Below are 24,383 nucleotides of genomic sequence, written 5' to 3' on the forward strand. Positions count from 1 at the left end.
TTGAAAAATATATCAAGTACCATTTGCTATCTGTGAAAGAGATTACGTAGAAGTAAGAAGTAATAGGTTAGCTCACCCTTAATGTGTATGTTTAAAATGAATCAGCTTTTCATATCACAATGCCTATATTGCTTGGTGGCACATTTCTTGTCAAGATTTAAAAGTGACCATTGAGAAGATTAATGAGCTCAGTTTCTGAAAATAAGAACATTATCATATTTATTATCAATAAATATAGAACCCTGCAGACAGATTCTTCTACCCTCTTACTTTCTGCCTTTGCAAATTTGCCACAAAAGAACAATGTTTTATCTGTATTAAGTGCTGTTTGGAAAAAGATATGTGGTGTTATGAATGGCTGATGCATTTCATCTCAGCAGGGTTCCAGTCTATGTTAGTAGGCAGAGCAGTCCTCTTTTATTGATGGAGTCAAAATAGGCACACTATCGAAGAGTTAAAACATCGTAATGCATGCTATGAGGGTTAACATTTTCAGTCAGCTGCCATATTCCAAGGAGAAGATAGTCTCTGAAGCAAATTCATGGCTTCAGTAGTGTATCCATCTGCTTCATAAAAGGCTCCCAGATAAAGATCCGAAGAGACCTTAAACAGATCCTCAGGTCCCTAGGAAAACAATGCAAGGTCATCTGTACAAGGTATTGGGTTATGACAACAAAACAGAAGATAATTTTTTAAAAAGTACAGTTCTAATTGTTTCTAGCATCTAATTAGAAATTATAAATAGAGGAAATATTTAAATGACCCTTATTTCGACAATTAAAATACTTGGATTTCTATACTCAAAAGAAACAAATTTCTTGGTAATGTTTGTGCACTGGAATAGTTAATCTGAAAAGCAATATTTCCTGAAATCCTACATATATCATCAGTAGAGCTGAGATCAAACATCCTCTTATTCTTTCTTTTCAGTTGTATTCAGGGTTGCAAAAAAGTTTAATCTCCAGATGAAAGGGAATAAATAGATAAGTATTTTGCGACATAAAAATAAACTGCCTGTTAAAGTATAAAATTTCTATAAGTAGTATATGTGTTCCATGTGGCTCCAAGACCATCCTTCATTTTCCATCAGTCTGGTTTTTAACCTCCTGAAGCCATAAACTCTCAGAACGAAGCCTTCTGTGATTTTATATGGAATCTGATAATTTAGAAGCCCATGGCAGAAACAATGGAGAGAGAGTTTTCTCAACTCCACAGCTCCTATATAAAGACGAAAACTCATCTTCGTTTTGGACTAGCTTGCTTTACAAAGCCACAGAATAGCATAAGCTTTGTTAACGCCTTCAATTTCATTCTTTGAGTGAAGTACTCTATACATCTTCTAGAAATATATATATATTACATGCCACTAGATAGATGAAAAGGAGGGCTAAGTATGCTGAGAATGTTGGAGGACATATGGTGGGAAACCAGAAGTTGTTAGAAGATTAGCCTAGTTTTTCATGGAGACACTCTTTCAAGCTTTCCCAGAAAATGAAGGCTTTTTTAGTGAGGGGAAACAATAGACCTGAACAGCAGGAGTGTTTGGGATGAGAGCCAGAGAGCAAGAGTCACTACAAAGAGTGGTAATTTGGAATGAATTGTTGTTTTGTGTTGTGAAGCACCAGGACACAGCTGGTATACTGGCTAACCTGAGGATTTGTAGTGACTGCATTGAAATGGTAATGAAGTTTTTATTTTATGATTGCAGATGTTTGTGGATTATTATTATTAAGCTTATTAGTGTAACAGTACAAATATGAGATTTTTATTTACTTGGTCTCTTATTTATGGGAGCCTCATTAAAATCTTTTTAATCCAAGTCAAGAAAACGTAAGCCATGCAGTAACCAAAATGGGGTAAACCATCAGGCAATCCTTATTGTGTGTGTGTGTGTGTGTGTGTGTGTGTGCGCGCGTGTGTGTGTGCGCGAGCGTGAGCACACACTTGCACTTCACATAAGGGTCTCCTACGTTTGAGATGAATCTGAATGTTCTCAATTTTGTTGTGCCTTAGGATTGTCAAGTAATCTGCTCAAAGGTGAAACACAATCAATCATTATATTAACAGTAAATACTATCACTGATTCTGGAGTTGGATTGTGTTGCCAACTGTGCCGTTTACAAACTATGTAATGTTAGGCACTTAACCTCCCATGGCTCAGTTACCTCCTCTGAAAAATTGGGGTTAAAAAAATGCTACCTCTTTCATAAAGTCATCATGAAGATTAAATGAGATCATCTGAATAGAGTACTAGTCGATTAATGTTTGATGTTACCTAAAAGGATCTTTTGATGAGGAAGAATGCTTAAGCATTTTATTCAAAGGTTTGAGACAGCAAATGAGCCCGCACCCACATCGCTCAGATATACAGTCATGAAAAACATAGAAGAGCTAAGAATCCTTTAAAAGGAGATAATGAGAGACAGGGAAAAACTGGCATAGATGATGGAGGCTTTGTTAATCCCTCTTGCGACCAAATCAAAGCTGTGACAGAAACACAGAGCAAACACCAAGGAAAGTCACCTGGGATTTAGATGAACAAAAGCACTACTACTAGGAAGAGAAATAATCAATCAACCTGCAATGGTAGAAGGTAGGACGAGGTGAAGACAAGAGGCTTTCTTGTCCCCAGTGGCTGAGTGGGACAGAAGCTACACACATGCAGCCTACAGCTGCAGATACCTCTTAAAGGGGTCATGTCCATGAGTGGACTTTCACAGTGAGGACCTATACACTCTGAGCACCAGCACTCAGTGGGCTGCATGAGGGACACTAAGGACTTAGAGAGGGACCCTGAGTTGTCAGAGTGAAGGCCAGAGGCGAGGTTCTCTCCAGGGCAGAAGTGCCTACGGTATCCATTATTCCTCTGTTGAGCCCTCCCCACATCCCAGTGTGTGGACACAGCTCTGCCATAGTTGAAACATCATCAAACTGGATAACAAGGGTTGCTCAGCCCAGAGGATTCTGAAACTCTGCCTCTCCCAATGCAAAGCCCCACCCAAGCCTCATCCAAGTTGTATTCTTGTGAGTCCTATGCTCCTTGCTGAGCAGCACCAAGACTCACATTGATAGCAGCTGGCCTCAGTTTCTACTGTGGTTTCTTGAGGCAGCTGTAATCACAGCATCTGTGGATTGCTTGCTGAATCTTAACATGTAGTTCCAGAGGGGCACAGGCTGGGGCTAAACTTTTCCTGCAGCTGAACCCCTCTCAGGGGCTGTGCCACTGGATACTTAATACACAAAGCTGTGCTAATAAGACCAAGAGATTTAGGAGCTTTGCTTAATACATAGAAACAGACACAGAAAGGCAGCCAAAATGGGAAGACAAAGAAGCAGAAACCATATGAGAGAACAGAACAGAGATCCGGGAATAACGGAGTCAAGTAATCTAACATGCAGAATTCAAAACACTGGTTATAAAGATGCTCAATGAACTTAGGGGGAGCATAGATGAACTCAATGAGAACTTCAACAAAGAGATTAAAAACATAAAAATGGAAGTGGAAATTATAAAAAGGAACCAGTCAGAAATGAAGAACACATTATCTGAGATGAAGAGTATATTAGAGGAAATAAACAGAGTGGATAAAAATGAGAATTGAACCACTGACATAGAGGATGGGGAAGCCATGGGCATTCAATTAGAACAGCAAGAAAAAAGCAGCCAATATTATAATAATAATTTAAGGAGCCTATGAGACACAATTAAATGTAAAAATATCCATGTCATGGGGTACTTGAAAGAAAGCAAGATGTTGAAGAGCTATTTGAAGAAATGATGGAAAATTTCCCTTATCTGGTGAAGGAAATAGACATAGAACCCCAGAAAGCTCAGAGAGTCACAAAACAAAGATGAATCCAAAGAGGTCCACACCAAGATATATCAAACTTAAGATGCTAATGGTTAAATGCAAAGAGAGTATCTTAAAAAGTAGCAAAAGAAGAGCAGTTAGTTACCTACAAGGGAACACCCATAAGACTGGCAGCTGATTTCTCAAAAGAACCTATGCAGGACAGAAAAGCTTGGCACAAAATATTTGATGTGAGGAAAACCCAGAATCTACAACCAAGAATATTTCATCCAACGAAGCTATCATTTAGAGTTGAAGAACAGATAAAGAGCTTCCAAGACAAAAATAAGCTAAAGGAATTTATCACCACCAAGCCAATATTACAGAAAATGTTGGAGGGACTTATTTAAGAAGAAAAAGCATGTATCAAAAACAGGAATAAAAAAAAAAAACAGAAATAAAAAATGGTAACAACTACATTCCTATCAACGATTACCTCAAATGGAAAAGAATTAAGTGCTCCAACCAAAAGATAGAGTGGCTGAATGGATAAGAAAACAAGACCCCTACATATGCTTCCTACTCATTTCAGATTAAAAGACACACACAGACTAAAATAAAAGGGGATGGAGAAAGATATTGCCTTAATAGACCTAAAAGGTATTACGCTGAATGAAATGCATCAGATAAAGACAAATATTGCTTGATTTCACATACATGTCTAATCTAAAGAACAAAATAAACAACAACAACAACAAAAGCAGAAACGAACTCATAGACGTAGAGAATATTTTGAAGGCTATTATATGGCTATTATATGGCTGGGAGAGATAGCAAGAAAAGGCAAAGGGATTAAGAAGTACAAATGGACAGTTGCAGAATATACATGGAGATGTAGAGTGTAGCATGGGGAAGATGGTTAATAATGTTATAAATATGTAAGGGAGAAGAGGGGTACTAGATTTAGTTGGGTGATTGCTTTGGGAGTTATGTGGATCTCTGATCACTAAGCTGTATGACTGAAACTGGTACATTATTGTATGCCAACTATAATTGAAAAAAAAAGTTATTGAGTTGTACAACATACATACAAGCAACTAATTGTCTATTATATTTCAATAAAGCCAGGAAAAAAAATACAAGAAAAAAATGTTTCGAGACAAAGAATTTTGTTCAAAACTCTATTAGTATACAGACATCTCTGTTTAATTAAATAGTTCAAAGAAGGGACACGTGTATTATGTGAATAACTAGTTTTCAAGTATCAAATAGGTAATATTTAGTTGTTATTTTATTGTTAGGCATAGTATGATTTATTTTTATGATTTAGAAACTGCTGAAAAATTTTAAAATTTCTCAAGATATTGTAATTGGGAAATGCCAAGTAATGTCATGGACAGAATTGACAAAAGTGTTTGAGATTCCAGTTATACAAATCTCAAATGATTTTGCTTTCATTATAGCTCTCTTCTTAGCTGACCATAAGGACATAGTAAATATAGAGAGAGAAATGAGCATCTCCAGGAAACTTAGTTTCTAACTTACTGGAATAATTTCTTAGGTGAGAAAAATCAAAATCCCCCAAAATATCCCATATGTAAAAATAAAGTCATTATGCATTTCAAAATGAAAATGATTACTACTTGAACAATTAAAGAGAAGTCTCTTTCATATTGACTGTTCAGCAATTCCCACCAGTGTTGTGATATGATGTGGATGATTTAGAACCAATTTGTGACACTAATGAAGAATTCTGTGTTTCACACTCAATGTATTTGGAGTCTAGTGATAAAATAAAGTTGACAACTAATAAAAGTTTTCAAATGAGTATATCTTCTGTAATTTTCTAACAAAGTTCAATTAAAATAGGTTCATAGACAAAGATTATAGACAATAATAGTTTTGTTCTTTTTAAGATTCCATTTTAAATATTATAGTATATGTAGCTTATAAAATCACGTATCTCCTTTAATGTGTTGATAACCTATATCTTTAATCCTAGGTGGTCCCTATTGACTTTGGAAGCAATAATAAATGCTGTAAATTATAAAGCACTAATTTTAGGTGCGGAAATGTCAGGGAATTGGGAAGCAGAATTCTCAAATGCATTAACTTCTGAGAGCTCGCTTCCATTAGGCAGTTTCATGATGTCTTAAGCCAGACTCACCAAAACCATAGGTTGTCATCAAGAAGACTTTTATAAAAACAAGGTCTTCAGAAATTACACTTTAAAATCTCATAATTGTAACTTAATTACTTCTGATTTAAATACCTCTAAATTCTAAAACAGCTTACTTAAGATAAGGTCTGTTCTCTCATGGAGATTTTTCCAAAATGAAATTTTGTAACTGTAAGTATAATGTAAGCCTGGAGCTTCCAGGGACCACTGCAAATCAAAATTTCACAAGAACAAAGCCAACCCAGAGGAAACCTGAGCCAAGAGATGGAGAGGAACAGACACTAGTGACATAATTTGAGGCCTACGGATTCAATAATGCCTGGGCTTCTTAGTTCTGTGAGCCAGTAAGTTCCCTTTATTGCTTATGCCTGTTGAAGCTGGATTGCTACCTTTTAAAAACTGAGAAAACCTTGACTAATAGAGACTGTGGTCAAAAATTTTGGGGAAATGCTTCAAACTATATCTGTTTCTTCCAGATTCATAATGTACACTAATTTATTAAAAGATCCGAGAAAATTTGCTATAAATAAACTTGTTTATCTCTGTTGGCTCACTGTTTCCCAAACTTATTTGATGGTAGAACCACCTTTTAACCAACATCTATGAACATCTATTTCACTGAGCACATTTTAGGATGTGATACTCTTCTAGGTCATGGAAGAAAAAAAATTGTCAAAAATGCAGGGAGACTGCTATGTTTGACCTCAGCAGTGCTCCAGACTCACTGAAAATGAAGCCATTAAGTGAAGTAGCCTTTTATTAAATGGGGAAGTAAGTCTAAGTGGACAGGGAACTGAGGAAGGGGTCTCCTCTGTATTCCAGGCTTCATTTCCCTGTAGCAACTGGCTAGGGACAGTAGAGACCTCCGTCATCTCCGTAAATGGCATATCATGAGACACTCAGTGTAATCTGCTGGTCCTTTCTCTGCCGTGCTGCACTATTTCAGTGGGTTTTCCTGACTTCATTCCCCTCAACAAGGATCTTCACCACCTGTAAAATGAAGTCACACTGGGCCATTTGGAGCTTCTCTATTTAAGGTGGCAGGGAAACTTATCTTCCAGGCTCCCATCACATTCTCCAACCCAGTACTTACAAGCTTTAGCTTCTGAGATGGGTCTCAGAACTCTTAAACTCTGCCAAGTAATGGCCATCTTTACCACAACCATTCAAATTTCAAGGCCTGAGAACTAACAGAGCTCATGGTGCTTCCAGTCAGAGTGCAGGAAACCAATGTCTCAGCTTGAAAACAGAAGGGAGATATTTTTCCTTACCCTGCCTTTTGTTCTTCTCAGGCCTCTAAGGCATTAGATGATACTCACCCACATTGGGAGGTAATCTGATTTGCTCAGTCTGCTGATTAAAATGTTACTCTCAATCAGAAACGCTTTCACAGACACAACCAGAATAATGTTTAATCAAATATTTGAGCACTCCGTGTCCCAGCCAAGTTGACACATAAAACTAACCATCATAGTAACAAAATCACATACACTCCTATTTCACTGAGTCACAAGGATTTATCCCAGAAGCATGAGTTCTTCAGGAATTGGCAGTCCCCTCTTGTCCTCGCAGCCTTTGACAGAACCTTAATTCAGCAGTTCCCAGCCTTACTTAGCATGAAAATCTAGAGTGCTATGAAAAGAAGAATTTATGGGCTTCCACTCCAGTCTTCTGAATCAGAATCTAAATTTGAAGCCCATCTTAGATCATGATATTAGCTTGAGGCCCAGGGTCATTTCCAAGATATTTTAATTATCAATCTTACTAGGGAATAATTGCTCTAACTATATGATAATGTGTAGTCATTGGATGCAGTGATCCCAAAGCCAGAGCAAGGATACTATCAGTTTCCAATGATTTAAGATTCTCTCTCTTATTCCTCTTGGCCCTTCTCTTTTCTAAATCAGGAGGATAGAGCCATTAGATGGTTACTAGTAGGCAGAAATTGGATTATGTACTATGTATATCTTATTTCATTTTAATCCTCTTGTGGACCCTGTAAGAGGAAAAAAAGGCGGGGCAGGGTCTTTTTTACAGATGAAAAAAATTGACTCTTAGAAGAGTTAAATAATTTTCCCAAGAGATTAATTAGTAAAAGAGCTGCAATTTAAACTACAATCCATTTGAATCCAAAAAAATCATGCTTTTCTTACCACATCACTCTCCATGGTTAGTTAGTTTGCCCCTAATTGGAATGGATAAAGATTCAGAAAAGATAATACTTGAAGCATCTTTACTTGGCAAGTAATCAATAAGAGACTCAACTAGTTGACTAGACTTTGAGAAACGCAGAAGATAAGGCAGTTTTCCGCTCTATTAGGAAAACCCATAGCACTCTTTGGACAGAAATGTTCAAAAAGTATGATCATATTCGCAGGGCATCAGACACTGTTATAAAATTTATAAATCCCTGTCCCACATCCACATTCAACATAATAGGAACTCGATAAATGACTCGACTAAACAAATGATATGTAATTTACATAGTACTTGAATTTTTTTCAAGGAAGAAATTCTTTTGTTTGCAAATATCTTCTCCCATTCAGTTGGTTGCCTCTTTATTTTGTTGATGATTTCTTTTTCTGTGCAGAAGCGCTTTAGTCTGATATAGTCCCATTCATTTATTTTTGCTTTTATTTCCCTTGCTTTCAAAGTCAAATTCATAAAATCCTCTTTAAGTTCAAGGTCCATAAGTTCGGCACCTATGTTTTCTTCTACGTATTTTATTGTTTCAGGTCTTATATTTCAGTCTTTAGTCTATTTTGAATTCATTTTTGTGGATGGTGACAAATACCAATCTAGTTTTATTCTCTTGCATGTGACTTTCCAATTTTCCCAGAGCCATGTATTGAAGAGGCTTTCTTTTCTCCATTGTATGTTTTTGGTTCCTTTGTCAAAAAGTACTTGCACATATATATGGGAATTTATTTCTGGACTCCCAATTCTGTTCCACTGGTCTCTGTGTCCGTTTTTCTGTCAATATCATGCAATTTTGATTATTGTCACTTTATAGTATAATATCAAGTCGGCGACTGTGATTCCTCCAGATTTGCTCTTTTTAACTCAGGATTACTTTGGCTATTCAGTCTTTTGTGATTTCATACAAATCTGATGTTTTTTGTACTGTTTCTTTTTTTAAAATGCCACTGGGATTTTGATGGGGATTGCATTAAATGTGTATATTGCTTTGGGTAACATGGCCATTTTAACTATGTTGATTTTTCTAGTCCATGAACACAGAATATTTTTCTATTTCTTTGTGTCTTCTTCAATTTCTTTCAATAATGCCGTGTTGTTTTATTCCTAGATATCTAATTGTTTTAGTTACAATTGCAAAAGAAATACTTTTTTCATTTTTTTTTTCTGAAACTTCATTGTTAGTATATAGGAATGCATGGATTTTCACACATTAATTTTGAACCCTACAACTTTATTTGTTCATTGTTTCTAATAGTTTGTTGGGTTTTTTTTTTTTTTTGTGGAGTCTTTAGGGTTTTTTACATAAAGAATCATGTCACCTGCAAAAAGCAACAACTTTCCTTCCTCATTCCCAATTTGGAGACTTGACTTTGGCGGGTGAACACACAATGCAATATACAGATGATATAGTATAGACTTATATACTTGGGACCTATATAATTTTATTAACCAATGTCACCTCAATAAATTCAGTAAAATTTCTTAAATATAAACAAACAAATAATAGTGGACATTTGCATAACCTAAGCTTGAAAAGACCTCTTCAATAATTCCCCATTCGACTTATTTTATCTTTGGGTAAAAGGTGAATTAGTGTTAAGTACTTTAATCAACTGTTCAGAAAGACATTGTCTCCTTTTCTGAGTGACATGGAAAATAAGTATTCGGCTGGCACACTATAGTACTAAAGATTATTCTTATTTCAGAGTCTTATACATTCATTGTTTGGGTATTCAATAAATTCTTGCTGTCTGCTTAACTTTGAGAAATAGAAAGATTCTTTAGCTGGTGGAAAACATTGGAACTTGTTGTCATAGACCTCGTGTTCTGCTTTTATTCTCATTCTTTTTTTTCTGAAAAACTAGCTTATATTTGCCAATGTCAGCAATATAAAAAACATAGTAGCTCAGGTTTGAAAAGATAAAAATACTTAAGATGCTCATGAACAAATTATTACCAAATTGCATGTAGTATGAGTCTGATACAGAGTCAAAATTAGTATAACTAAACTGGTCAAAAATTCACTCTATCCCCTGGAACCTGGAAAATCTGGAGAGTATTGCTACTAATTAATAAATGTATTATTCTTGAAGCAAAAGTCATCTGAATGATTTGACTAATCCTGCAATTTGTAGGGTGTAGTAAAATGTCAAACAATGATAATCACTTCCCTAGGCTCAGTAAATCCTTTATTAAGTACCAGAAAGAACACAAGTCTTAGTCCAAAGTGGCAATTATTAATGGACTAACCTTGTCGGGCCTTGAGTAGTTATTCAACATGCAACATTTTGATCGACGTTGTAATAGATCTCTTTTTCTAAGCAAATATTCAGCATTTTTGATCCTTGGTTTTATCTCTTCTAATCCAAAAACTAATTTACTTCCTTCTCTCTTTCAGTTTCTCTCTCTGTGTCTCTCCCTCTCTGTCACTCCCCTGTCTCCCTCCTTCCTTCTTTTTTCCTCTCCCCTTCCTTCTCTCCCTCCCTTCCTTTCGAAAGAATTTTTTGAGTCTCTACAATAGGCCAAATCCCATGCTAAACCCTGAAGATATAATGATGAACACTATAGTGTCCCTGAATTTATGATGCACAACATAAAAAGAGATGGAATTCAGAGTATAAGTCACCGATAAACTAGGGAGATTAAAGGAGGTTATAAAATATTACCAGAGTGGAAAAAAAGTAAGTTTCAATGGTAGCAAAGAGTAAAGAAATTTATTATGAATTTGAGTTTATATATGTTCAAATAAATCAAAGTATGAAAACGTACTGAAATTGCTTAATTTTTAAGGCATTACTACTTTATAATTGGAGAAAATTATAAAGCAGGTAGTCATGATATCCAAATATATGATATATGTTATATTAGCTTATCAGAAATACTTGATTATTTATTTAGAGTATATCAAAGAATTTTACTAATACTTTGAATATGTAATCATTTTTGAGTAATATTCATTTTATCAAAAACTTTCTTGATCCTAAAATGCACACTAATTTTTTTTCTGAATTCTTAACTATACTTTTATTATATCTACATAATAGTTTTTCCCACAGTTAATTCACTTAACAAATATTTATTGAATACTTCTTATCTGGCAGGCACCATGTCTGCTATTGGGAAAAAAAAAGATATGGTTTCAGCTCTCATAAAACTTATATACTTATAAACAGTCTCAAATTGTGTAATATAAGTCACTGGCAAAGTAGAGTTTCCTTCAGAAAAATTCACTTTATAACAAACTTGGCTGAAACACAAATATTCCAGTAAATAGGGCATGACTGCCTCTGCTGTTTTAGAACCACAGCTCTAAAACCACAAAACACAGGCTTAAAGTGAAATGGAACTCAGTTCAAATTCAGCTCTCTTCCTTTCTGGATCTCTGACTCCAACTGTAGAAATGGATTAATAACCCCAATTTCACAGGCATATTGTGAAAATGACATGGTGTGTGTGCAAGAAGTAAGGATATACATGGTATTCGTACATGTTGCAAACACCAAGAAAATGGTAGCTCTTGATACTGCTACTACTTCTCTTTATATCTTATTTTGTAACTAAAACAGAAGATGGAATTGAAGACCAATAAAACCCCAATTTTTACAAAATGGTATGACCTGGTACATTTGTGTATTTAAGACTAATTGAGATATACCCGGAATATTTTATTTAAATATATTTGTTTGTAAAGTCTTCCTAAATGATAAGAACCACCATTCTTGCTTTAAAAAACTTAGTATAGTCTGAAAATAATTCAGTATTTTTCAAATGTAAGAAAATCTGTACCCTAAATTAGGCGAAGATAATCCACAGCCTTGTTATTTCTAGTTATTATGTATGGGTGTGAAAGCTAAACAGTAAAGTCTGATAGGGAAAAAATTGATCATCTGAAATATGATGCTGGGGGTGAGCTCTACAGATACCCTGAACAGCCAGAAAGACAAACATGAAGGTCCTAGAACAAATTAAGCCTGAAACATCACTGGAAGCAAAAATGACAAAACTGAAGCTGTCCTACTTTGAGTACATCATGAAAAAGTAGGGTTCTTTGGAAAAAACAATATTGCTGGGAAAAATAGAAGGCAGAAGGATAACAGGAAGACTAAATATGAAATGGATCAACTCCATAAAATGTGCCACAGGCCTGAGTCTACAGGAGCTGAGCAGGGCTGCTGAGTTCAGGATGTTGTGGACATCATTTATTCATAAGGTTGCCAGGAGCCAGAGCCAACTCAACAGTGTGTAACACAAACAGATTAGTAAATATTTGATTAGTGGTGTGTGTGTATATGTGTGTTTGCATGTGTGAGAGTGTGAGTTTTTGAGGACATTTTGGAGCCTCTTTGCCAGGATCATTAACATGAATTAACTAATTAGTAACAAGGATGTTGATGCAGCAAGTGAGAATCAAGTTGAAAATAGGTTGACCCCCAGATATATATTCTGATGTCACTAATTGCTTTGAGAACTCATAGGACGTACTCCATGTGTCTATTGATGGCAGTAAAGTCCCTAATTTGACTTTTTCCCATTTATTAAAAAAATCACAGTCAATTAAAAATTATGGGTCATTGTATTCAAACTGAGATTTTGTACCATTTTTAAATGATACATGTAACAACTTGCTTCCTCCCCAAATCATTTCACTTGCTTTATCAAATGTCTGTAGAAGAGTTTAAAAGACGTTTGTTACTTCCGATAGTGGTAGAAAGATCACTTAAAATTAGAGTTTGGAGTTCCTCATTTACTTGAGAAGAATTAAGATCTAAAGCACTTAAAATGAAAATGATTTCATAACCTAAGAAAGACTAATATGTGGTAATATTGTTATTGTTTACATTAAAGAAATTACAGCTTTTTTGTGTATATGCTCACATGTTCCTTTCTTTTTATTCAAATAAAGTATTCATGTTAAATATAACAAATTTTAACCAATTATTATAAAATTGATTAAAAATTTTTAAATGAATCCTAACATTTTCTTCTTATAAATAAGTACTTAGAAATAAATCCTTAAAATCACATATAAGAATCTGTTTCCAAACGATAGGATTTATTTTTCATTATATAAAATGATACTCCTAGCCAAGCAGCCACGTGTCATTGTTGATTAGTTTATGCAAGATTCACATTTCATAGATGTTCATGGACCCTTTTATCCTTAACTAAAAAGTTTTATCAAAAGATATATTACTTGTAAATCAGTATTACAAGAGAAACCTTTTCCTTTCTTGACCTGCCCTCCTACTGCCTTCATTTCCTTTATAAAAAAAAAAAAATTAAGGATAAAGGGTCATAGGAAATAGTTGAAGGCAGGCGGGGTGGGCAGGTATGGGGAGATCTTAAAGAACAGAAATGCAGTCTCGGGCAGCTAATGTTTGCTTTTTGGCATGAAAGTGACCAGACCCTATCTGGATGTTCTTTTCTCTTACCATTATCTAACACTTATAATAATTACAAGTAAGCACTTTATATGTGGAAGGTGTCATTACTTTCTCTGAGGATGCTCATAGTGTTTGGTCGGGTCTTGATTTTTTAAAGAAATTGTTTTAAAAATATTTCTGCAAAGAAAGCACAAGTGAGATCGCTTTTTCTAAAAGCTGGGGAGATAAAGAACATGAAGAGGCCATGTCGAAGAACAAGCTCACAGATTCAGCCCTAGAACTAAAATGCTGATGTGTATGTGCATGTGCATGTGTGTGTATGTGTGCACAGACACACATGTGTGTTTGAGTGTGTATTTAAATGTCTCTCTATTTCTGTCTTTACATCTCTCAGTGTTAGGATTTCACTGTTTCTGTGCCTATATAACTGTTTTTCCACTTTCAATCAATCACCAAATAAACCTTGGCAAAGCTAATTTTCCCTTTTCTTGCCCTATACTTTTGAATTGCCTTTACCAGATTATTTTATATAAACCATAGGTCTTAGTCTTCATCCTGAACCTTGGAGTTTACTTCACTAAAATATGGTAAATTTGGATGAATATATTTGGTCTGATGGTTCAAAATATCTTGACATGCGTAGCAGTTTAACGGCAATTTCAGATAGAGTAGTAGGAGAGAGATGTCTGATGAAGAAAGAGAAGATGTAGATATGTGGTAGTGGTTTTTATAGACAATGATAAGAAATATCTAACTTCCACCATGACCAAGGCAAAGGGCAAAGGGATGGCCCTGTCCCCTCAACTTCTACAGAGTCACCAAATCCTTACTGAGTATTATTAAAACTCCAGATACCATGCTGAGCCATACAGAGAATACGAAAACAACTTGAGCCATATTCTATCCACCTGAACTTTGATATGCTGTACAACAAGAGATAAAGGCATGCAAACATGCCTATTTACAAAGTGAAATGAATTATAGTAAACTACAAGTTTTTAAAAGTTATGAAAGTATGGACAATAAAGTAGTCATATTCATTCATATATACATAATTTGCCTTTTAGGCTGCCTTAATAGAAAAATCTGATATCATCTGTATAAATTTTCAGGCAATGGCGGACAGCAAGGAAAGTCAAAAATATAATTTTCTCTGGACCATTCTTATACCCTCAATATTGCCCTCTCATTTGAAGGTCACCTTGCCCTGTTGCCTGATGTCATTTCCCAAACCTGGAAATTCTCACTAGTGCTTGTGGGTAGACTGGGTCATCCAGCAGTGTCATAGGTACATCCTTCTCGATAACACTGTAACAAGTTTTTTTTTTTTTTCCCTTTTTCAACTGAAGAACAGTGAAAGAGATGAAACACTAGCTTTATGGGTCTGCACGTTGATAGTTCCCATCTACCAGTAGTCATTTAATTGAAGAGATTTTTTTATTTAATAGAAAAGTGACTGGCAAAGTTTATTAGTAATATATTAGCATAAAATGTCAATTCTCAATTTGTTAGTGATATTGTAAAAAGTGGGAGATGATTAACTTCTGACTTGGTCAGTAACACTTTAGCAATCGAAAGTTGCAAAACTTTCTGAAATAGCCACTGGTAGATGTTAGGCAATTTAAATGTCTCTCGATGTTCTTGCAAGTATTTTTGCTCAGACTTGTACATATGACAAACTGGTTGGCAACATGCTAAAGTCGGAATGGATTCATACCAATGAAGTACTGGGAGCTGAGATAGGGTTTCTTTGAGAGTTAAAATATCAATCTGGTATTGTACAACTAGTAAAAGAAGAATTTCAGCCAAAGGAAAGAAAATTGTATTATCTCATGCAAATTGCGGTACCACAATTTATGTTGGACAACTTTGATTTTATTCCTTTGACAAAGAAGCTCCTCTTTCAGATGCAAGTTTTTTAATATTTTGGTTGAGTTACTAATTCTGAATGTTCATAAAGAATTCAAAAATATAAAAAAGGACAAAAATACTAGGAGAATTTTTTCTAGCAAACAGTTTAATAAGTGGTCAATTTGATATTATAAGATGTAATAAAGTACCATGGCCTTAAGAGTTTAAGCACTGAGTAGATTTTCCTCTAATCAATATAGAGATTAATTATTATTTCATAAATTTATTTTGAATTCCAACAGTGGTCATCATGGCACTCCTTACTGACATTAAAATCATCCTAAAAATTGCAATCATATGATATGGTAGAACTGGGTAACAGTTCTACCATGGCTGAGAACTATGTGCCTACATGCAACATATCTCTTCTTTGGAGTCATCAGTCCAGATCAGCTGCAAGAAAAAAAAAACACAGTATAAATAAAGCAAAATGCACACACATGCACATGTGATTTGTTGGGTTTAAATTGATCCTGACAAAAAAGTAATTTTTATACTTTTCAGTATTTTACTAATAAATACCTTGAACATGAATCAAACCCTTGCTAAAATTCATTGTTTCACTATAAATGAATCTGCGAAGGCCTTTATATATTTATTGATCTAGTTGTTTTTTTAAAAAAATTAGTCTATGACCAAAATCTCATATACCCAATCATTGAATAGCCTATGCTGTCCCAGTGGTAATCAATCTATACAAGAGGTAAAAACTCAACACAGTGGTAATGTATGGGGTTGTCCAGAGAAACAGAACCAGTAGGAGATTTTATGTGTGTGTGTGTGTGTGTGTACATATATATATATACACACACACAAATATATACACATACATACACACACACACATACATATGAATTAGCTCATTCAGTTATGGAGGCTGAGAAGTCCCATGATCTGCCATCTGCAAAGTGAAGAGACAGGAAAGCCTGTGGTATAATCCGGTCTGTGTCCAAAGGCCTGAGAACCAGGAGTACACATGTCTGAAGGCAGGAGAAGATGGAAATCTCAGCTCAAGCAGAGTACAAATTCTCCCTTCCTCCCACCCTTTTTATTTTATTTAGGTCCTCCAACAGATTGGATGATGCATTAATAAGGGTGATCTTCTTTATTCAGTCTACTGGCTCATATTCTAATCTCTTCTGGAAACATTCTCATAATTATACCCAGAAATAATATTTTACCATTTATGTGGACATCCCTTAGCCCAGTCAAGTGGACACATAAAATTACCATCATGGGTGGTGTTATCAGCTTCATTAACAACAGGACTCGCACTCACAGCCTTTTATATGCCTGGCACTGTGCTAACCATTTTATTTACATGACTCAGTCCTCTCAATAACCCAATGTGACAAGTACTGTATTATAATATAAATCTCCATTCTTCAGATTAAGATATTGAGGCTTACAGAAATTCAGTAACTTGCCCACGATCACAGGGTAAGAGGCAGAACAGGCATTAAAGCATTAAACACACAGGTTTGATACCAAAAGACCATGCCCAAACCCCTAATCCTCTAATTGCCCATTTCCAACTTGAAAACAGGTGTTTGGCTATTTTAAAGCATCCTATATAAAACACGTGAAGTCAAGTGATATTAATGTTTTTGTTAAGTAAACAATGTGATTTGTCTTCTTTCTTGAATTGAGAGCTTCATGTATTTACTTATTATTTGTAACCTATTTTGTCTTAGAGATAAAACTGAGATTTAATACCAAAAAAAAATCTTCATAAAAAAGTAGTTGGTCATAAAACCAGTCTAGCAAAAACAGGAAATGTTTGAACCAGAGTTACACTAGCTGCCATGAACACATGTCACTTTACACCTTTTTTCTTCCCAGGGCCTAATAAGAAAGCATTAAGTTGACCTAAACTCCAAGTTTCCTGGGGTTTGGCAGCCTATCGCTCATGGAGGGTTGGTATGACCACACAAGCAGACCAAACAGCTGCTCTGAGACCAGGCTACTAGGGTGTGGCCATTTGGACTGGTGTGGGTGGTAGCAGTGAGCAGACCACAGGGCCAGGTTCCTGTAGCAGTTCTCTCAGAATCCTGATAGTCAAAGGAGGTCTTGGTATTCTTTCCCACCCCTCTCACATACCCCGCTTAATCCAGATAGTTGGTTAGACAGAGGGAGGCTTCCACTCCAACTGGAAGAACAAGTTGACGAGGCAAAATTCCACCCTAATGTGGGGGTGTGCCAAGCTTCCGAGCAGCCATGTGCCAATTCACAGGAGCACTTGGGTATGAAACAGGCCTGTCAATATACGTCAGCGTTCATCCCACTGATGTGACTAAACCAGGAGCTCATTCTGCTGTGGGAGTGAGCCTGTCCTTTTCATTCCTTTAAGGATTTCCTGCAAGTCAAAGGATCACGAGGAGCTGCCAGAATGAGCATGTGCAGATGGCAGGTAATGTTTCACGTCAGCAGAGAATGAGCATTTCTGTGTTTTTTTCCACAGCAGCAAGTCAAAATCCAGCTATTAATGCAGGAGGCTCACTGGGGAATCAAAGAGAAAAACACATTGATATTCACATTAGGAAGAAAGGACTCCACCATTTACTGGCTATAAAAAGTTAGGCAAGGCATTTAATTTCTTTAGCTTCTAGTTCCCTAGAAGCTAGTTCCCTAGCTTCTAGGGAACTAGAAGCAAAAGAAATTTTCCTACTTACACACTAATGGTGTTTATCTGCACAGAGATTGCTTCAGTAGTAGTACTTTATATACAATTTAGGGGCCATTAAAATTTAACAAAATAATTCATTATCAATTTATTTTATATTGGAAGTTTCAGAGTAATAACGCGAATATTTCAGAAATCTCTGTTTTTACTTACACTGTTTGCCTCCACCACCAAATGAACAGCTCAGATATAGTAACCTACTGAAAATAATTAACTAACTCCTACCTCCAACTTTGCTTCTGAATATTCAACCACACAGCTGTGGGAGTGAAGTGAGAGGCAGAAAGCCTGACAGCGAAGAAAATCTCTTTCAGGGACTTTGGGGGTTGGGAGATGTGTTTTCCAGAGTGTTAGACACACTTCTTCAGTCCTAATTGAGAACGCCATTATCAGCATCCTGTAATTGCAAATGCTGAATTTAAATATTAATTTAAATTAAATAGGAATGAACAAAGAAAAACTCAAAAACACTCCCATAAAAAAAAAAACTTCGGTTTTCTAGATTATCTACATCAATTTATATGGATAGTTATCTAGTCCATATCTGGATATTGCATTTTCAACATGAAGTAATAGAATAAATATGAACATTAAAATCAGAAAGCTCACAGTCAAATCTAGACCCTAGCCCTTTGTATGACATTGGATGAACCACTTACACACTCTAAGCCTTGTGTCTTCATCTGAAAAATGAGGAATAATAATACCTAGGTAATAAAGAATCTAAATTCCCAGCAGTTTGTAAACTTCATGAGAACAGAGAATCTGAGGTTTTTGTGTTTGCCTCCCCAATTGCTATATCTTTAGTACCTAAGACATTGCCTGGCACTCAAATATTTGTTGAACAAATGGATGAATAAATGACTATCATACACAATAAAAGAGATGCCACATGTGAAATGTCTATCCCCTAGTTAATTAATAAATCTTTGTTCCTTCATTAACCTCTACCTGACTCTGTCTTCATTCCCACATTAGTTCAAGTGTTTAAGGCTGAATTATTTTGACTCAATTCATATAATAGGTTCATGTTCAGATAGTCCTACGCATTTATACTAAGACTTATCTTTGAGTCCTTCCTTTCTCTTGTCCTCCTTATCAAATTCATTAGCAAGTACTCTTAATTCAACCTACAAAATATATCTCAGTTCATTCACATCTGTCCACCTCCACTGCCAATAACCAGTGTAAGACATAATCCCCTAAATGGACTGTTGCAAACCCTCCGAACTGATCTCTCCCATTCCACTGTGCCCTTATAATCCATAGCTGGCTCTCTAGTCTCATCTCATCCGATTTCCTTCTATCTTTCCCATACTCCAACTATCCACACTTCCTTTCTGTTCCTCACATATCAAGTTCTTTCTCTCCTCAAACCTTCATATTTGTTACTCACTCTGCTAGGAATGCTTTTACCCTGGCTCTTGTGTGGATGGTTCCTGCACACACATGGGATGTCTATTCAAATACACCTCTTCAAAATGGCTTTCCTTTTGTACCAAATTTTCTCTACCATGTTTCTTTGTATTTCTTAACTATTTGTTCACTTATTTAACATAGGCTAAGATCTGGCTCCACCATTTACTGGCTATAAAAAGTTAGGCAAGGCATTTAACCACTCTTACCCTTAGTATTTTCACCTGCAAGATAAGGATATAATACCAACTCACAGGGTTGTGAAGCGTAAGTGAGATATTATGTTGAAAAAGCTCTGCTCGCTTAATATTAGTTATGTTTTATTATTACATTCACCTGCAAAAATGCAGGTTCCCTGAGTGCAGGGACAACATCTGTTCTTTTCATCACTGTATTGCTAGTTTCTGGAACTGTGCTGGCATTAAGACATCAATAAATGTTTGCTAAATAAATGAATTCTACCTAAATAGGCTACATGCATTTAAACTGAAGAGCTACTTGTAAATTCACATGCATAGTTAAATACACACAGGTTAACTTGCTGTAACACTACGTGAGGTAAGGAAGAAAAAGGAAGTTGCTATCTGAGCACTTCTCACCATCTCTACCACCACTACTCTGGCCAAATCACTGGGATTACTCTAGTAGACTCCTAATTGGTCTCTTTTCTTCTACTCTCACCTCCTTACAATCTAGTATCTGCACAGAAGGCAGAGCGATTTATTTAGTACATCACATCATGTGATTTTTGTGCTTAAAATCCTCCAGCAGTCTCCCATCACACTTGGAATATACTCTAAACTCCTTGCCATAGCCTAAGGCTTACATGATCTATCTGCTGCCTTACTCTTTAAACTCATCTTCTATACTCTGTTCTCTGGTGCCACTTACATATCTGGCCCCTTCCACACCAGCCCCACACATGCCGTCCAGTCAGGAAAGAAGTATAATTGTCAAATCATGTTAGAAATAAATATAAAATTGGAATAATCAAGGAGAATAAACAATAAGAAACATAGAGGTAAGAAAGCAAACAAAATGAATGAAACTAAAAAAATTAAAAAGTAGTAGAGAGAAAATAGAACAAGGCTAACGAAGAGGATCCAACATTTACATAGACATAGTACCCCCCCCCCAAAAAAGAAAAATTTAACAAACAAGTATTTAAAGGAATAATTTAAGAAAAAAATTAAAATAGATTTGAATCTGTATATTGTGAGGGCACACCGTGCTGTCATAGAAAAAAAAATTGACCCACAATGGTCAATAACTAGTCTTCTATTAATAAAATTATTAAGTGTCTGAAATAAAGAAGAATTGAACAGCCAGCCAAAAAATATCAATTACTTATAAAGGAAAGAAATCATATTAGAACTGGAACCATATTTCTTCACAGCAATTATAAATAACAGAAACAATGTAGCAATGCCTGCAAAATACTCCACGAAGAAGGGATAAATTGAGAATTCTATATCCAGCCAAACTGACCCTCAAGATTAAAAATTACAGATGTTTTAAACATACTAGAATTCATGGAATATTGTTCTTATGGACACTTCTCAGGGAGACTACTTGAGGAAAATTTTCTGTAAACCAAAATATAACTGGGAAAACTATAGCAAAAGGACTGGTAGTGACCACTGAATATACATTTAACTGTATAATTAAGACTAACATAAATTGCAGTTTATTGTTCAGGACATAATGTAAATTGTGTATGCCTGACAGTAAAATAAAAACTCAAATTTAGAAAAAAAAAATGGGAGGGAAAAGGAAAAGAATGGGAGTGAAGTAGCAAACTCTTCCATCTGCAATAGTCAAGAGTCAAATGCTATAATTTAAAACTGACTTCCAAGGATATATAACTACAAAAAAAGCAAATTAAGAAAGGTAATTGACTAAAACTAGAGAATGAAAGGAAGAGATGAGGAAGGAATAATAAGCCAACTACCTTGATCATTGTTCAGAAGAGCAATTAGATTGTTTAAAGAAGGTTAGGACTATTACGTTATATAAAATATAATTATGAAAGTATTAAAAATAGAAATATACACCTCCCTAAATCTCAGCAGAATTTCACACTGAAAACAATAAAGCAAACAGACTATGAGGTGATAAACTTATAAAAAAGTTATAAAAGAGAAATGTCTTTTTTCTGTGGGAGCCACTAGGTTTAGAGGAGCATGGCTATCTCTTCTCACCAGGGCGTGTGGTCATCCACTGATATTGATGTACTCCGAAAAGGGGAATCAACTGGCAAAAACGTTGCTTTACTGGCTACGTTCAAGACTCCTATTCAACCAGATACTGGGAACTTTGTTCACACCAACTTGCGCAAAAACAACAGACAGCCCTATGCTATCAGTGAATTAGCAGGTCATCAAACCAGGGCTGAATCATGGGGTACTGGCAGAGCTGTTGCTCGAATTCCCAGAATTCAAGGTGGTGGGACTCATCATTCTGCCCAGGATGCTTTTGACGATATGTGCCATTGGGTCTGCACGTTCGCACCAACCAAAACTTGCACCATTGGCACCGTAGAGTAAACGCAACACAGAAGTGATGGTACTATCTGTTCTGTCCTGGCTGCCTCCGCCTCACCAGTGCTGGCTATGTCTAAAGGTCATCATACTGAGGAAGTTCTTGAACTTCCTTTTGGTGGTTGAATTAAAGCTGACAGCTACAAGAAGACCAAAAAGGATATTTTGCTTCTTAAGAAACTTAAGGCCTGGAATGATATCAAAAAGTTTCATGCCTCTCAGCAAATGAGAGTTGGCAAGGGGAAAATGAGAAACCATCATCAAATTTAGCTCAGGGGGCCTTGCATTACCTGTAATGAGGACAACGGCATTATCAAAGCCTTCAGAAACATCCCTAGAATTACCATGCTTAATGTAAGCAAACTGAATATTTGTGAAACTTGCTCCTGGTAGGAAGGTGGGCCGTTTCTGCATTTGAACTGAAAATGTTTTCCACAACTTAGACGAGCCGTATGGCACTTGGCGTAAAGCTGCCTCCTTCAAGAGTAACTACAACTCTCCCATGCACAAGATGCTCAATAGAGATCTTCGCAAAATCTTAAAAAGCCCAGAGATCAAGAAAGCCCGCCGAGCACCACGCAGAGTCCTAAAAAAGAATCCACTGAAAAAACTGAGAATCGTGTTGAAGCTAAACCCATATGCAAAGACCATGTGCCGGAACACCATTCTTTACCAGGCCAAGAACCACAAGCTCTGGGTGGATAAAACAGCAGCAGCACCAGAGGCCATATCAGATGAGAAGGGGGTTCCATGCAAGAAGCCTGTGGTAGAAAAGAAAAGAAAGAAGGCTGTTAGCATTACAAAGCAGAAGAAGTCTTTGGCAGCAAAAGAAGCCGCAACTACCAGGAAACCAGCAGCTGAGAAGAAGCTCACAGAAAAGAAATCCACCACAGAAGAAAAGAAGCCCGTGGCATAAACTGAAATTAATTTATTCCATCAAATTACTTTATAGGAGGAAATGAGAGAGAAACAATATAAAATAATAACAAAACTGGGACCAAACATTTGTCATATTAATAATGTAAATTGTCTTGATCATCTTGGTGGAGGAAATTTTTTTACAAGCTGAGTCACAAAGCAAAATCCTATTCCATGACAAATACATGGAAAAACCTAAGATAAAGGCTCGAAATAAAAGGGTGATTAAAGATCTACCACACATAAATAAATAACATAAAGCAGAAATCATAATCTTAATATTAGATGAGAGGAAAGTATGAAATAAGACAAAGAGGAAAACTTACTACTAAATTGCACAATTTCCAATAAAGATATAACAAGTATATCTATACCCCAAACAACATAACATTGACATGGAGCAAAAATTACAGGATATATAAAGAGAAAGAAACACAAATACACTAATCATGGGAGACTTAAATTCACCTCTCTAGTGCATCATCAATCAGATGAACAAAAAATAAATAAGGATAGAATGACCTAAATGTCATAACTGATATAATACAAATAATTGATATGTTATAAAATTTATAACCTGAAAATAGAGAATACACCTTTTCAATGAATGGCCAATAGAAAACTTTAATAAAATCTAAAAATTAAAATCATAGAGATAACATTCTTTGATCACACAAACTAGAGACTAATCGCACTATGAATAATGATGCATATATTCTAAATAATATATTAGCAAAAAGAATCCAGAAATTCATTTAAAAAATAAACATCATTACCAAATGAGATCATAACTGTTCAATACTAGAAACTATTGCTGCAGTTAGAAGATTTAATGGAAGTGTCCATATATAACGGCAATAAAAAAGATAAAATACATAAACATAATGTTATCAAGAAAAGTGTGAGATCTGTTAAAAATAAAACTTAAAATAATATTGAAGGCTAAAAAATAGCTTTTCTGCAAATAGAAAGACCATGCTATTGGGAAGGAAGACTGGAAGACTCAGCATCATGAATGTGTCAATTCTAGCTAAAATAATTTGTAAATTTAACATGATCTCAGTGAAAACCCAACAGTTTTAAGTGATATTACCTAACGCTAAACATAATAAGAAAAATAAGTGTAAAAGAGGATTATCCTTAAAAGACGTTAAAACATTTTAATTGAGAGCATCGTACTGGTCCATTAGCAAAATAGAAATCCCAGAAATAAGTATATCGGATACATACAGGAATTGAGTGTTTAAAAAAAAAAGATGTTATCTCAAACCATTGAGGAAAAAGGAACTGGTCCATAAATGGTTCAGTGATAAGTAAAGTAATATCCATACCTTATATTCCAAGATAAATTTCAAATATACC

At 35.5% G+C, this 24,383-nt stretch overlaps 1 pseudogene; it reads left to right on the plus strand.

Annotated features, from left to right (window-relative positions):
* The window catches only part of LOC107520903, a 38,502-nt pseudogene extending 15,483 nt beyond the window's left edge, over window positions 1-23,019 (plus strand).
* Window positions 23,020-24,383: the final 1,364 nt, after the last annotated feature.

Source organism: Rousettus aegyptiacus, unplaced genomic scaffold (assembly GCF_014176215.1).
Source record: "Rousettus aegyptiacus isolate mRouAeg1 unplaced genomic scaffold, mRouAeg1.p scaffold_m13_p_2, whole genome shotgun sequence".
In the NCBI taxonomy this organism is placed as follows: domain Eukaryota; kingdom Metazoa; phylum Chordata; class Mammalia; order Chiroptera; family Pteropodidae; genus Rousettus; species Rousettus aegyptiacus.